Here is a 13,320-nt window from a genome sequence, read left to right as displayed (position 1 = left end):
CAATGCAGATATGTAGCATGTCTTACCTTAAATGCTCAGATAGAGAATGCAATGTAACCATTTAGTTTGCATTTTACACAAGGTCTGGTTTAGGAGAAATATGCATATGTAGCATGTCTTAGCTGAAATGGGAAGATAGAGAATAATATGAAAAATAAACGTTTGTTAGTGGATTATCGTGTACACAAACTTTTATTGGACTCAAAATACTATTTTGAGGATTCAGTTTGAATTATGTTCTGTTCATAATTTATAGGTGATTTTGGTTACATGAGCCGCCCTTGGCTTATTACCCCCTTGCGTAGCCCGACTGATGTGGCTGAGGAGCGCTACAATAGGGCTCATAAGAGAACCAGGGCGGTGGTTGAACGAATGTTCGGGCTCCTGAAGATGAGGTTCAGGTGCCTTGACAGGTCGGGAGGAGCCCTCCAGTACAAACCAAAGAAGGTGGCTAAGATCGTTATAGCCTGTAGTGTCCTGCATAATATTGCACAGCGGGCTGGGATGCTGCAGGGCGTCCAGGCGCACCGAAACCTCCTCAGAGATGAGGAGGATGATACAGTTCTAGAGGGGCCATTCCGGGACGAGGGGCTCAATGTCAGAGCAGACATCATCAACCGCCACTTTAGACGGTAAATAATAGAAGTTAGACTGGAGTATTGTCAATAGATGTGAACTCTAGGGAAATGACAAGTAGATAATTGTGCAAACATGTTATGATTGTTCATCAAATGCTAAAAATGTGTTTCATTTATTAATATAGGTGATGCTCTGGTCATTGGGTCCTGTAGCGAGTCTTTGCCACCTGGTTTTTAAAGAGGACATCAGCTGGTAAGTATAAATGTATGGACTATTGCTGGCATGAATTGTACACAAATACATCATATGGCATACATTTTCTAAACTAGTATTTAGTTTACACATTACTTAAAATGTAAATACTCAGAAAGGGATCCTCTAGCATAATTATCCTCTAGCATGACTATGGTTCAATGTCACACATTAGAGGTTCGTTCTGCTCAATATGACTCATCTTCACACTTGATAGAACATAACACAAGATGCTACACACGCTTAGTAAGCTAGTGACAGAAATTTATTCAGAAATGGGGGGTGGGAGAGGGGTACAGAACTGATTCACACGCTTGTATTAGTAATTTTAAAAAACAATTTTATGCCATTAGGGAGATGACTTCATGTAAAGACTGAAAGGGAAGAATTCGAAGAATGGCAGTGAAGAATTCCCAGACTGACAGTGGAAAAAGACAAGATTGAAATTTAAGAATACCAATGGGATCATGTCTGGCATTATCTTTCAAATCTGCTGACCTTGAAAACCATACAAAGACATGTTCACATGGTAAGTGCCAACTATTTGATAGAATAAGGCTGTGGAGGCATCCTATTGGTGTAATGGAATAGGATTTCTGTTCGAAGCTCAACTGCAGATATTGACTGAAAATGATATTACACACAGTGTTTGACTTGTATCACTTCAGTATGTGATTGCACAGAGATGTTGAAGTACAATCAGGATTGTGAGAGTGAATTTATTCTGAGAAACCAATTATGTAAAAGACAGTATGCTACTGAGAGAATGTCTCTGTAAAGGTATCAGTGTCTGAGAAGATTCACTTGTATGATATTATTAGTAATTGAAAAGTTTAGCTGAGAGGTAAAGCTAATTCAAATTCCTTGTAAGCAGTAATTAACACACAGCAGGGTTTTATACAAGCTTCAGGTGACTGAGGTCAGAGCACAAATATGTTAACTAAGAAATTCAGGACAGAACGAGTGATGTTACTTTTACCCTGAATGCTTCTGTGCTCTTTTCACTGCTGCAGAGAAAAAATGACAGGCTACTGAGAGTGAAAGGAATTTGAGGGAGGAGTTCTCCAGATGGCTGTATCGGCTTCTACGGATCTGAGATAACCTTCCAAAGGTCAAATAACATTGCGGTGCAAATATATACAGTGAGATTGTGAAGCAGGAGGTAACGGTTGATTGCAGAGAAAGAGGTTAGAAAGTCACAGTTAAATCAGCTGTCTCCTGGTAGTAGCTGAAATAGCTCAGCGTGGTTGAAACAAACTGAATCCTTTCAATGGAAACAATGTTGCAAAGTTTTCCAAAAACAGACTTAGTTAGGAAATTCACACGTTGTAGATTTAGGCAATAAATCAAGTAGAGGTTTAGTAATAAAGCTCAGTGGTGCTGCTGCTATACTGTTTAGCTAACAAAATACTAAGCACTGATCGTTGTACACACAGCTGATTTATCACCTTGCTAGGCAGGGCTTGATGACTCATGGCAGATAATTAAAGGTACAGAGCAAGCAAGCCAAATCCCTGACATTACCCCCTCCTCAAGCGAGCTGTCCCACAGCTCGAGGCTTAGGTCTTTCAGGATTACGGCGATGAAATAACGAAATGAGTCTGGGTGCAGTGATGTTAGAAGCTGGTTCCCATGAATCGTCTTCAGGGGGGTAATTTTTCCATCTGATTAGATATTCCAGATTAGATGCACGCCAACGTGAATCCAGTATCGATTCCACTTCGTAATCTTCAGTATCACCACTAGATAAGATAGGTGGAAGAACAGGATCAGTTACCCTAGTGAACAGGTAAGGTTTTACGAGAGAAACGTGGAACGTTGGATGTACGCGTAAGGTTGGGGGTAGTTCCAAAGTTATTGCATTATCATTAATCACTTTAAGGATTGGAAAAGGTCCAATGTATCGATGAGTGAATTTTTTTAGAAGGTACTTGTAGCCGTAGATTCTTAGTAGAGAGCCAGACCTTATCGCCCAAAGAATAAAGTGGAGGAGTTCTTCTCCTTAGATCATAAAACCGTTTATGGTTGTCTTGTGCTTTTTGGATGTTTTGTTTGATCCTGGAGAAATTGTCGGTTAACTTTCTACTGAAATCTTCCAAAGGTGGAGAGTCGCTTGCAAGATCTGAGTTTAGAAAAAATGATGGATGATAACCATAGTTTGCATAAAACGGTGAAGTTTTGATGGAAGAGTTTGTTAAGCTATTGTAGGCATATTCTGCCATGGGTAGAAATTCTAACCACTGATCCTGCTGTTGACTACAAAAACAACGTAGATATTCCTCCAACCACTGATTTACCCTCTCGGTTTGACCGTTGGTCTGAGGGTGGAAAGAGGTGCTGTATCGGTGGTCAATCTTTAATAGCATGCAAAGTTTTGTCCAGAAGCGAGAGGTAAATTGGGTACCTCTATCACTGATGATCCGTTTTGGTGTTCCATGTAATCTTACGACATTGTCTAAGAAAAGTTTAGCAGTTTCTGAGGAAGTAGGCAGTTTTTGAAAGGGAATGAAATGTCCCATTTTGGTGAAGGTATCAACTACAACCAAAATAGTATTATGTCTTTGAGATGATGGTAACTCAACAATAAAATCCATCGAGACTTGTTCCCATGGTCTCTTTGCTATTGGGAGTGGCATGAGGAGGCTATATGGTCGGTGCCTTTCTGATTTTGCAGTGGTGCATACTATGCAGGATTTTATGTATCTCTGAACCGTTTGTTTCATTTTAGGCCACCAGTAATTCCTTTGTAAGAGTTCTATCGTGCGATTTACCCCTGGATGTCCTGACATTGGGGAATCATGATGGTATTTTAGAAGTAAAGATCTTAGGCTGTACGGTATATATATCTGATTGTTGTGGTAGTAAATACCATCTTTCTCTGTTAAGTGGGTTTGGGGTATCTCTTTGTCATCCAGTGTAGATCTTTTTATATCGGTTAGGAGTTTTGAGGTGAATCCAATGAATCGATCAGAGGGTATTATAGGAGTTGACTGGTTCATCTGTGGAGGTTTTGTATATAACCTTGATAAAGCGTCAGTCTTCCCATTTTTGCTAGCGGGACGATAAATTATATGGAAATCGAATTTGGCAAAGAAGAGACACCATCGAACCTGTCTTGCTGATAAGGTTTTGTTGTTCTGCAAGTATTGGAGATTTTTATGATCCGTATATATAGTTATGGGGTATTTTGCTCCTTCCAAAAGATGTCTCCAGTTCTCAAGTGCTCTTCGGATGGCCAGAAGCTCCTTGTCACCTATATTGTAGTTCATTTCAGCTGAAGTCATAATCTTTGAATAGAACGATACCGGATGGAGGGGTTCAGTAAGGGATTGTCTTTGTGAAAGAACAGCTCCGATGGCGAAATCAGAGGAATCGACTTCAAGTATAAATTGAATATCCGGATTAGGAAAACGTAAAATGGGAGCTGTAGAAAAGCTGAACTTTAGGAAGTTAAAAGCTGAAGAAGCTTCCTTGGTCCAGGAGAAAGGCTTTGATGCACTGGTGAGTTGTGTGAGGGGTTTAGCTACTTTAGAGAAATCTTTGATAAACTTCCGGTAATAGTTCGAGAAACCAAGGAATCTCTGTAGCTCCTTTTTAGTAGTCGGTTCAGGCCAATCCAAAACGGTCTCTACTTTTTTATGTTGCATATTAATACCAGTTGGAGAGATCTCATATCCCAGAAAGGATATACGGTTACAATGAAATTGACATTTTTCCAATTTTGCGTACAGTTTATGTACTCGTAGTCTGGAGAGAACCCACCGGACATGCTTCTCATGTTCTTCTAGTGTTTTGGAGTATATAAGGATGTCGTCAAGATAGACTACTAAACAGATATCAAGCAAGTCCCGGAAAATGTCATTGACAAAATGTTGGAAGGTGGCAGGGGCATTGCATAGCCCAAATGGCATTACCAGGTATTCAAATAAGCCATATCTCGTCCGAAAAGCAGTGAGCCATTCGTCTCCCTCACGAATACGAACCAGATTGTACGCCCCTCTGAGATTGAGTTTGGTATAAATGGTTGCATCAGACAGTCGTTCTATCATCTCTGGTATCAATGGTAAAGGGTAGCGGTTCTTTATAGTTCTTTTATTGAGCTCCCTATAGTCGATTATGGGATGGAGAGAATCATCTTTGTTCTTCACAAAGAACATACCCGCACCTGCTGGAGAAGTGGATACCCTGATAAAACCTTTTTTCAAATTCTCCTCCAAGTAGGTCTTGAGATGTTCCAATTCAGGTTGGCTGAGAGGGTAAACATGTCCAATGGGAATAGTGGCACCTGGTTGTAACTGGATAGGGCAGTCATATGGACGATGTGGTGGTAGACAGTCTGCTTCGGTCTTGCTAAAGACGTCTTCGAAATCCTTATAAGTTTCTGGTATAGGCAATGAATCTGTAAGAGAGTGAAGTAGAAACTGCTGTGGAAAACAAGTGCTATGACAATATGCTGAATTAAAACATACCTGTGAGGTAGACCAATTAATAGAAGGTTCATGTTGCTGAAGCCAGGAAATGCCTAGAACAACTGAAAAGTGTGGTGAAGGCAACACATCAAAAGATATATACTCAGTATGGCCTTTTTCTGAAACAACCATAAGTGGTACTGTATGATGTGTGATAGGTCCGTTAGATATGGTAGACCCATCAATAACTCTAATGACCAAGGGTTTTGTTTTCAACACAAGTGGAATTTTATTGGTGGATACAATTTCAGAATCAATGAAGTTCCCGAAAGCTCCTGAGTCAATTATGGCTTCAGTGTGTATCCTTTTGTGATCCCACTGTAATAAGAGAGATAGTTTACAGTAAGTTATTGTTTCTTGAAATAGATGAGTAGAATGAATAAAAGAACACTTACGTTTCTTATTCCTTGAGAGGATGGGACAGTCTGAGACAGTATGGGATGGATCTGCGCAGTACATACACAAACTCTTTGCCTTTCTCCTGAACCGCTCTTCTGCCGTTAAGGGACCTCTAAGTACTCCTATCTCCATAGGTGTAGGTTGACTAGCAGTTGTAGAGGGACTCCGGTTATAGGTAGTAGGTCTTGAGAATGATTCAGTATGAGTACGTTCAGATCTCCTTTCTCGGAGTCTTCTATCTATCTGCGTGGCAACTCTCATTAAGGCCTCTAGGGTTGGAGGAAGGTCGATTCTGGCTAGTTCGTCCTTCAACGATTCAGTCAAGCCAAGTCGGAACTGATTTCGGAGTGCAATTGGGCTCCATAATGAATCTGTTGCATAGAGTTTAAACTCGGTAATATAGTCCTCTACCGGTCTCTTGCCTTGTTTAAGGTCTCTCATTTTGGCTTCTGATGATAATTGAATGTCCTTATCGAGGTATAACTCATCCATATTATCAAAAAGAATCCCTAAAGAAGATATAATAGGATCCTAATGTTCACAGAGGTTATCAGCCCATCCTCTAGGTTCTCCTCTAAGGAAAGAGATGACCGTAAGAACTTTGATTCTATCTTGGGGGTAACTGCGGGGTTTCAAGTTGAAAAGAAGATGGCAAGTGTTTTTAAATTGCCTATACAATTTTCTATTCCCGGTAAATGGTTCAGGTAATGACACCAGAGGCTCAGGTGGTGTCTCATGAGTAGCCTTTACGGCGATAGAATCTTTTATAATCTCTCTAAGTGATTGGTTCTCCACTTGTAGATCTCCCACTGCCTGAGCAATCTGATCAACTCTCTGTGTCAGGTTGTAGACAAGTTGAGGTATATCCGCTGGCTCCATGGTTGAGGGCTTAGTATTATGTAATGGAATAGGATTTCTGTTCGAAGCTCAACTGCAGATATTGACTGAAAATGATATTACACACAGTGTTTGACTTGTATCACTTCAGTATGTGATTGCACAGAGATGTTGAAGTACAATCAGGATTGTGAGAGTGAATTTATTCTGAGAAACCAATTATGTAAAAGACAGTATGCTACTGAGAGAATGTCTCTGTAAAGGTATCAGTGTCTGAGAAGATTCACTTGTATGATATTATTAGTAATTGAAAAGTTTAGCTGAGAGGTAAAGCTAATTCAAATTCCTTGTAAGCAGTAATTAACACACAGCAGGGTTTTATACAAGCTTCAGGTGACTGAGGTCAGAGCACAAATATGTTAACTAAGAAATTCAGGACAGAACGAGTGATGTTACTTTTACCCTGAATGCTTCTGTGCTCTTTTCACTGCTGCAGAGAAAAAATGACAGGCTACTGAGAGTGAAAGGAATTTGAGGGAGGAGTTCTCCAGATGGCTGTATCGGCTTCTACGGATCTGAGATAACCTTCCAAAGGTCAAATAACATTGCGGTGCAAATATATACAGTGAGATTGTGAAGCAGGAGGTAACGGTTGATTGCAGAGAAAGAGGTTAGAAAGTCACAGTTAAATCAGCTGTCTCCTGGTAGTAGCTGAAATAGCTCAGCGTGGTTGAAACAAACTGAATCCTTTCAATGGAAACAATGTTGCAAAGTTTTCCAAAAACAGACTTAGTTAGGAAATTCACACGTTGTAGATTTAGGCAATAAATCAAGTAGAGGTTTAGTAATAAAGCTCAGTGGTGCTGCTGCTATACTGTTTAGCTAACAAAATACTAAGCACTGATCGTTGTACACACAGCTGATTTATCACCTTGCTAGGCAGGGCTTGATGACTCATGGCAGATAATTAAAGGTACAGAGCAAGCAAGCCAAATCCCTGACATTACCCCCTCCTCAAGCGAGCTGTCCCACAGCTCGAGGCTTAGGTCTTTCAGGATTACGGCGATGAAATAACGAAATGAGTCTGGGTGCAGTGATGTTAGAAGCTGGTTCCCATGAATCGTCTTCAGGGGGGTAATTTTTCCATCTGATTAGATATTCCAGATTAGATGCACGCCAACGTGAATCCAGTATCGATTCCACTTCGTAATCTTCAGTATCACCACTAGATAAGATAGGTGGAAGAACAGGATCAGTTACCCTAGTGAACAGGTAAGGTTTTACGAGAGAAACGTGGAACGTTGGATGTACGCGTAAGGTTGGGGGTAGTTCCAAAGTGATTGCATTATCATTAATCACTTTAAGGATTGGAAAAGGTCCAATGTATCGATGAGTGAATTTTTTTAGAAGGTACTTGTAGCCGTAGATTCTTAGTAGAGAGCCAGACCTTATCTCCCACAGAATAAAGTGGAGGAGTTCTTCTCCTTAGATCATAAAACCGTTTATGGTTGTCTTGTGCTTTTTGGATGTTTTGTTTGATCCTGGAGAAATTGTCGGTTAACTTTCTACTGAAATCTTCCAAAGGTGGAGAGTCGTTTGCAAGATCTGAGTTTAGAAAAAATGATGGATGATAACCATAGTTTGCATAAAACGGTGAAGTTTTGATGGAAGAGTTTGTTAAGCTATTGTAGGCATATTCTGCCATGGGTAGAAATTCTAACCACTGATCCTGCTGTTGACTACAAAAACAACGTAGATATTCCTCCAACCACTGATTTACCCTCTCGGTTTGACCGTTGGTCTGAGGGTGGAAAGAGGTGCTGTATCGGTGGTCAATCTTTAATAGCATGCAAAGTTTTGTCCAGAAGCGAGAGGTAAATTGGGTACCTCTATCACTGATGATCCGTTTTGGTGTTCCATGTAATCTTACGACATTGTCTAAGAAAAGTTTAGCAGTTTCTGAGGAAGTAGGCAGTTTTTGAAAGGGAATGAAATGTCCCATTTTGGTGAAGGTATCAACTACAACCAAAATAGTATTATGTCTTTGAGATGATGGTAACTCAACAATAAAATCCATCGAGACTTGTTCCCATGGTCTCTTTGCTATTGGGAGTGGCATGAGGAGGCCATATGGTCGGTGCCTTTCTGATTTTGCAGTGGTGCATACTATGCAGGATTTTATGTATCTCTGAACCGTTTGTTTCATTTTAGGCCACCAGTAATTCCTTTGTAAGAGTTCTATCGTGCGATTTACCCCTGGATGTCCTGACATTGGGGAATCATGATGGTATTTTAGAAGTAAAGATCTTAGGCTGTACGGTATATATATCTGATTGTTGTGGTAGTAAATACCATCTTTCTCTGTTAAGTGGGTTTGGGGTATCTCTTTGTCATCCAGTGTAGATCTTTTTATATCGGTTAGGAGTTTTGAGGTGAATCCAATGAATCGATCAGAGGGTATTATAGGAGTTGACTGGTTCATCTGTGGAGGTTTTGTATATAACCTTGATAAAGCGTCAGTCTTCCCATTTTTGCTAGCGGGACGATAAATTATATGGAAATCGAATTTGGCAAAGAAGAGACACCATCGAACCTGTCTTGCTGATAAGGTTTTGTTGTTCTGCAAGTATTGGAGATTTTTATGATCCGTATATATAGTTATGGGGTATTTTGCTCCTTCCAAAAGATGTCTCCAGTTCTCAAGTGCTCTTCGGATGGCCAGAAGCTCCTTGTCACCTATATTGTAGTTCATTTCAGCTGAAGTCATAATCTTTGAATAGAACGATACCGGATGGAGGGGTTCAGTAAGGGATTGTCTTTGTGAAAGAACAGCTCCGATGGCGAAATCAGAGGAATCGACTTCAAGTATAAATTGAATATCCGGATTAGGAAAACGTAAAATGGGAGCTGTAGAAAAGCTGAACTTTAGGAAGTTAAAAGCTGAAGAAGCTTCCTTGGTCCAGGAGAAAGGCTTTGATGCACTGGTGAGTTGTGTGAGGGGTTTAGCTACTTTAGAGAAATCTTTGATAAACTTCCGGTAATAGTTCGAGAAACCAAGGAATCTCTGTAGCTCCTTTTTAGTAGTCGGTTCAGGCCAATCCAAAACGGTCTCTACTTTTTTATGTTGCATACTAATACCAGTTGGAGAGATCTCATATCCCAGAAAGGATATACGGTTACAATGAAATTGACATTTTTCCAATTTTGCGTACAGTTTATGTACTCGTAGTCTGGAGAGAACCCACCGGACATGCTTCTCATGTTCTTCTAGTGTTTTGGAGTATATAAGGATGTCGTCAAGATAGACTACTAAACAGATATCAAGCAAGTCCCGGAAAATGTCATTGACAAAATGTTGGAAGGTGGCAGGGGCATTGCATAGCCCAAATGGCATTACCAGGTATTCAAATAAGCCATATCTCGTCCGAAAAGCAGTGAGCCATTCATCTCCCTCACGAATACGAACCAGATTGTACGCCCCTCTGAGATTGAGTTTGGTATAAATGGTTGCATCAGACAGTCGTTCTATCATCTCTGGTATCAATGGTAAAGGGTAGCGGTTCTTTATAGTTCTTTTATTGAGCTCCCTATAGTCGATTATGGGACGGAGAGAATCATCTTTGTTCTTCACAAAGAACATACCCGCACCTGCTGGAGAAGTGGATACCCTGATAAAACCTTTTTTCAAATTCTCCTCCAAGTAGGTCTTGAGATGTTCCAATTCAGGTTGGCTGAGAGGGTAAACATGTCCAATGGGAATAGTGGCACCTGGTTGTAACTGGATAGGGCAGTCATATGGACGATGTGGTGGTAGACAGTCTGCTTCGGTCTTGCTAAAGACGTCTTCGAAATCCTTATAAGTTTCTGGTATAGGCAATGAATCTGTAAGAGAGTGAAGTAGAAACTGCTGTGGAAAACAAGTGCTATGACAATATGCTGAATTAAAACATACCTGTGAGGTAGACCAATTAATAGAAGGTTCATGTTGCTGAAGCCAGGAAATGCCTAGAACAACTGAAAAGTGTGGTGAAGGCAACACATCAAAAGATATATACTCAGTATGGCCTTTTTCTGAAACAACCATAAGTGGTACTGTATGATGTGTGATAGGTCCGTTAGATATGGTAGACCCATCAATAACTCTAATGACCAAGGGTTTTGTTTTCAACACAAGTGGAATTTTATTGGTGGATACAATTTCAGAATCAATGAAGTTCCCGAAAGCTCCTGAGTCAATTATGGCTTCAGTGTGTATCCTTTTGTGATCCCACTGTAATAAGAGAGATAGTTTACAGTAAGTTATTGTTTCTTGAAATAGATGAGTAGAATGAATAAAAGAACACTTACGTTTCTTATTCCTTGAGAGGATGGGACAGTCTGAGACAGTATGGGATGGATCTGCGCAGTACATACACAAACTCTTTGCCTTTCTCCTGAACCGCTCTTCTGCCGTTAAGGGACCTCTAAGTACTCCTATCTCCATAGGTGTAGGTTGACTAGCAGTTGTAGAGGGACTCCGGTTATAGGTAGTAGGTCTTGAGAATGATTCAGTATGAGTACGTTCAGATCTCCTTTCTCGGAGTCTTCTATCTATCTGCGTGGCAACTCTCATTAAGGCCTCTAGGGTTGGAGGAAGGTCGATTCTGGCTAGTTCGTCCTTCAACGATTCAGTCAAGCCAAGTCGGAACTGATTTCGGAGTGCAATTGGGCTCCATAATGAATCTGTTGCATAGAGTTTAAACTCGGTAATATAGTCCTCTACCGGTCTCTTGCCTTGTTTAAGGTCTCTCATTTTGGCTTCTGATGATAATTGAATGTCCTTATCGAGGTATAACTCATCCATATTATCAAAAAGAATCCCTAAAGAAGATATAATAGGATCCTAATGTTCACAGAGGTTATCAGCCCATCCTCTAGGTTCTCCTCTAAGGAAAGAGATGACCGTAAGAACTTTGATTCTATCTTGGGGGTAACTGCGGGGTTTCAAGTTGAAAAGAAGATGGCAAGTGTTTTTAAATTGCCTATACAATTTTCTATTCCCGGTAAATGGTTCAGGTAATGACACCAGAGGCTCAGGTGGTGTCTCATGAGTAGCCTTTACGGCGATAGAATCTTTTATAATCTCTCTAAGTGATTGGTTCTCCACTTGTAGATCTCCCACTGCCTGAGCAATCTGATCAACTCTCTGTGTCAGGTTGTAGACAAGTTGAGGTATATCCGCTGGCTCCATGGTTGAGGGCTTAGTATTATGTAATGGAATAGGATTTCTGTTCGAAGCTCAACTGCAGATATTGACTGAAAATGATATTACACACAGTGTTTGACTTGTATCACTTCAGTATGTGATTGCACAGAGATGTTGAAGTACAATCAGGATTGTGAGAGTGAATTTATTCTGAGAAACCAATTATGTAAAAGACAGTATGCTACTGAGAGAATGTCTCTGTAAAGGTATCAGTGTCTGAGAAGATTCACTTGTATGATATTATTAGTAATTGAAAAGTTTAGCTGAGAGGTAAAGCTAATTCAAATTCCTTGTAAGCAGTAATTAACACACAGCAGGGTTTTATACAAGCTTCAGGTGACTGAGGTCAGAGCACAAATATGTTAACTAAGAAATTCAGGACAGAACGAGTGATGTTACTTTTACCCTGAATGCTTCTGTGCTCTTTTCACTGCTGCAGAGAAAAAATGACAGGCTACTGAGAGTGAAAGGAATTTGAGGGAGGAGTTCTCCAGATGGCTCTATCGGCTTCTACGGATCTGAGATAACCTTCCAAAGGTCAAATAACATTGCGGTGCAAATATATACAGTGAGATTGTGAAGCAGGAGGTAACGGTTGATTGCAGAGAAAGAGGTTAGAAAGTCACAGTTAAATCAGCTGTCTCCTGGTAGTAGCTGAAATAGCTCAGCGTGGTTGAAACAAACTGAATCCTTTCAATGGAAACAATGTTGCAAAGTTTTCCAAAAACAGACTTAGTTAGGAAATTCACACGTTGTAGATTTAGGCAATAAATCAAGTAGAGGTTTAGTAATAAAGCTCAGTGTTGCTGCTGCTATACTGTTTAGCTAACAAAATACTAAGCACTGATCGTTGTACACACAGCTGATTTATCACCTTGCTAGGCAGGGCTTGATGACTCATGGCAGATAATTAAAGGTACAGAGCAAGCAAGCCAAATCCCTGACAATTGGAGACACTTAGATTATTTTCTATTTTTTAGATGGTATTTCACAGTCCTCTATTTTTGAAATGATGAATAATACACCTATTGAAGATCAACTGTTTACCCCTGAATTGACTTTCAAAGACCATGCATTATCCAGGTTGGTTTACCAATGCATGCTAGTTAAGAATCACAGGAAGAATTTCAAATATTAGTAGCTTATATACATTAGTCATACTTAGTTCATAATTAGATATTTAGGTATCACAATCAGACACTTAGATTATTTTCTAATTTTTAGATGGTTTTTCAGTCCTCTATTTATGAAATGATGAATAAGACACCTATTGAAGATCAACTGTTTACCCCTGAATTAACTTTCAAAGACCATGCATTATCCAGGTTGGTTTACCAATGCATGCTAGTTAAGAATCACAGGAAGAATGTCGAATATTAGTAGCTTACATGCATTAGTCATACTTAGTTCATAATTAGATATTTAGGTATCACAATCAGAAAAAGGAATACATATTATAGTTGATATAGAGGTATTTGAATGAACATGAAATATTACATTTATGTTCAGCATACATATATATTTATTATTGAAATGTGA

The 13,320-nt window shown here is 39.8% G+C and overlaps 2 long non-coding RNA genes across 2 annotated transcripts; both read right to left on the bottom strand.

The window, feature by feature from the left end:
- Positions 1–5,504: 5,504 nt before the first annotated feature.
- LOC128636520 (uncharacterized) lies at positions 5,505–5,909 on the bottom strand. The gene is made up of 2 exons (XR_008398705.1): positions 5,696–5,909; positions 5,505–5,618 (listed from the first exon to the last, which is right to left on the bottom strand). It is a non-coding gene; the product is annotated as an uncharacterized LOC128636520 (long non-coding RNA).
- A 4,783-nt stretch (positions 5,910–10,692) lies between these two features.
- On the bottom strand, positions 10,693–11,097 carry LOC128636517 (uncharacterized). Its single transcript, XR_008398704.1, has 2 exons — positions 10,884–11,097; positions 10,693–10,806 (listed from the first exon to the last, which is right to left on the bottom strand). It is a non-coding gene; the product is annotated as an uncharacterized LOC128636517 (long non-coding RNA).
- Positions 11,098–13,320: the final 2,223 nt, after the last annotated feature.

This window comes from Bombina bombina, chromosome 1 (assembly GCF_027579735.1).
Source record: "Bombina bombina isolate aBomBom1 chromosome 1, aBomBom1.pri, whole genome shotgun sequence".
Taxonomy (NCBI): domain Eukaryota; kingdom Metazoa; phylum Chordata; class Amphibia; order Anura; family Bombinatoridae; genus Bombina; species Bombina bombina.
This window is presented reverse-complemented; position numbering and strand designations above follow the sequence as displayed.